This window comes from Dipodomys merriami, unplaced genomic scaffold, assembly GCF_024711535.1.
Source record: "Dipodomys merriami isolate MVZ:Mamm:240054 unplaced genomic scaffold, mDipMer1.0.p SCAF_2181, whole genome shotgun sequence".
In the NCBI taxonomy this organism is placed as follows: Eukaryota; Metazoa; Chordata; class Mammalia; order Rodentia; family Heteromyidae; genus Dipodomys; species Dipodomys merriami.
The window spans coordinates 20359-23910 of record NW_027203584.1 but is presented as its reverse complement, the minus strand read 5'-3'; the positions used below and the strand labels follow the sequence as shown (position 1 = coordinate 23910).

At 33.6% G+C, this 3552-nt stretch overlaps 1 pseudogene; it reads left to right on the top strand.

Moving 5' to 3' along the window:
- Nucleotides 1-202: 202 nt before the first annotated feature.
- On the top strand, nucleotides 203-299 carry LOC138834534 (U6 spliceosomal RNA; annotated as a pseudogene).
- Nucleotides 300-3552: the final 3253 nt, after the last annotated feature.

The following is a 3552-nucleotide window of genomic DNA, read 5'->3' as shown; positions in this document are numbered from 1 at the left end:
AAGATAGTCATTGACAAAAAATTTGCAAATGTGAGCAATTGACTGATCAATATAATTTTTTCTGCTATTCACAGAATTTTAGGGAAATAAGATCGATAGCATTGTTCGGAACAATACAGTTTCTTTGTTACAAGTAGGCACCCATAGATATAGGCTTGTATAAAGATTGCATCATTAACTACTTAAATTTAGAGGATACTACATGCTTCAGCAGCACGAATACTCAAATTACAATGCAGAGATTAACATGGCACTTGCACAAGGATAATATGAAAATTTGAGAAGTATTCCATATGTTTCATTCTTCAGATGCAAGAAATGAAAAACAGTTATTAAAAAGTTGATTACAAAATTTCAACTGTAACAATACACGTAATTCATATAATTAAATTTAGTTTGACATCAGTGTATTAAATATTCACCTCAGAAAGGCGTTTACATAGCATAAACTTTAAAAAACTTTTCAAATTAGACAACATTGTCATTTTATCCCAAAGAAAAATAATATTAAGACCTAGAAAAAAAGGAATCAAACTGTTTCTATATGGAATGCAATCAGAAAGGACACATTAATGAACCTAAATATTATAAAATAATGTAGAATTCAAAGTATATCTAGGAGAAAATAAAGTAAATTATGAACATTATGCAAACATAGAATATAGTATATTTTAAAATATACTTTTTCAGACAAGCACCAGAAATATTTTAGTTTCTGTACTACTCATTTCAACAGGTAAGTTAAAATTGTTTCTGATTAAAAAATCACAAACTCTGAAGAAATCATTATACATGTATACAAAAACTATTGAATACATTTTGACATCCAATGCAGGCAATTCACTTGGAAGAATTCTGCGGAATCCATGAATTTTTACAGTAAAATATTGGTGTTGCCGGGCACATGTGGCTTATGCCTATAATGCTAGCTACACAAGAGGCTGAGATCTGAGGATCATGGTTCCAAGGCAGCCTGGGAAGGAAAGTCTGTGGTACTCTTATCTCCAATAAACCACTAGAAAACTGGAAGTGGAGCTGAGGCTCAAGTAGTAGAGCGCTCACCTTGAGCTGAAGAGCACTGAGATAGCTCCCAGGCCCAGAGTTCAAGCCCCATGACAGACCAAAATAAAATATATTGCTCTTATTTGGATTGTGAAAATATTTTGTAGGGACACAAAAGATCGACTTGCATTTTTGAAATTTAAGAAACTTAACCCGACCATTAGGACATAGGTGAACAATTTGTACAGCCTTCCACAACTTCATAGAAGTAGTGATACATACTTATCCTTTTGGCAATATCAAATGCAATTTTTTCTATGTTGTTCTCCAGGCCTGGTTTTATATAATGGTTCAACAGATGGAGATCCAGCGTATCTTTGCTAGCTCAATTCTCAGCAGCAAGATGTAAGGGGGACAAGAGGCCTTTAGTTGGGCATTGGTATTTGCATCATGATGAAGTAATAAAGAAGTCACTCCGGTATTATTCCACGTATATGCACTGTGCAGGGGTGTCCAGTCATCTACATTATTGCATGTACCGCTTGAGACACCAACTCACTGACAATGTCTAATTGTCCACTGTACGCTTCTCGATGAAGAGGGGTATACTCATCGTCATCCCTACTATTCACATGAGTGGCCTTTTGGGAAAGAAGTCTCCGCACTGTAGTAAGCCGAATATTTTTGGCAGCCCAATGAAGAAATTTGCTTGGATCCTTCTCCATTTTTTTTCTTGCAATTGATATCATTCCTTATTTTTTCATCTTGTTCTTCATATTCCTAAGAATTGCCTAACCAGAAACTTTGAGTGCCAGTGGGAATGTGGTGTCCATGTATTTTCCTAATAGTTCACATTTGTTGAACTGGTCAGAAATATCCAATGATTTTTTTGCAACTGTTTATTCACCATGATTTATTTTCTCTTTTTCCAATTTTACTATTCGAAATTATTCTAACTGGAGAGTAGGGAATTGATGGAGAGCAGAGGAAAGATGTTCCTCCGTATTCAAATGTACACACTGACAATGAGGACCAGTGATATCTTCATGTGCAGCTTATTCTAGGAATGAGAAATTAGGAAATAACGCCTTCTATATAAATGACTTGGGAAATGGCAGAGCAAAAACTGAAATGATGCAACCAAAAATATGAAAGCAAAGTAAATCAGGATAATTATGGAGCAATCATATTATCTATGAGAACCAAGAAAGGGAGAGAGAGAGACAGATGATGTGCAATGACCTAGCTAGCCACAAAATCCATGCCTCTGATGAATTTATAGAGCAAACAGAATTTTATTTTTTAAAAAAGTGGGAATAGAATTTATGTATTTACTTGAAATTAGTAAATACATTTATAGTAGCCTACATAAAGAGACATAACTTTGACCAAATTACAGACAATAAACTAATTCCTTGATAATTATAGCAACAGATATGACTGAAATCAGGTGAATCAACTTTTCCTGTATAATGAAGAAATAGGAAGGTAGTAAAGCAGCTAGAGAAGGCAGGGAGATTGTATCTGTGACAAAACTTTGTGCAAATTGGTATTGAGGATTTCTTACTGGTGATCCACTTTCACTGGAGGCATGATACTGAACTATAGATTTCTGATTCTGAATTATTGATTTGATCATTATATTCTCCAAGAAGAAAAATGAGAATTGATAGTTAAGGACTACTAATACATTTTGACCTTCTCACTAAGCACTTTCAATTATTGAAATCACATGAAGACAATAGACAGGCCTACTTTTTTAGATGAAAGCAAGTGTCTTTAAAAAAAAAAACAAGGAATGTATGTAGTCATGCAAAGGACTTCTATTTTACCAATGCCTCATACATTTTTCTAATGTTGGGTAACAATAAATAATGGATCTATTAGAAAGCTCTTAATGATCATATGTTCAATAGTGAGTTCTCTTACACTATAATATGGTATTTTTTGTGTATGGTCTTAAGAATAATTTACATTACTAACTTGAATTTCTGACAGGACAGTATCATCACTGTAAATCTTGCTTCTATACTCTCAGTTTTAAATTACTATTTAAGTATGTGCATTAGATAAATATAGAGGAAAAAGTAGAAGCCACACTGATGGCTTATGTCTTTAGTAGTAGTTAATCAGAAAGATGAAATCTGAGGATTGTGGTTTGAAAGCAGACCAAGAAAAAAAATGTCCATTAGATTCTGATTTGAAAGTAACCAGAAAAAGCTAGAAATGGAGCTGTGGTACAAGCAGTAAAATGCTAGCCTTGAGAAAACTGAAACAAAAAATAAATTCTGGGACAATGCCAGGCCCTGAGTTCAAGCCCTAGTATTAGCACCAAACGAATTAATAAGGTAATCAATTAATTAAAAATAAACTAAGTGGTCACATTTGGAGAGGCAGGTAAAATGTAACATGGGTGGTGATGGTTCATGTATTATTTTGTAATAAGGCATATTATCATTTGTCCTAATCACTAATATTTTATTTGAAATTTTTTGTACAATAAACCCTGAATTTAGCATGCATGTATATGTGTGTGTACATGTGCGAACA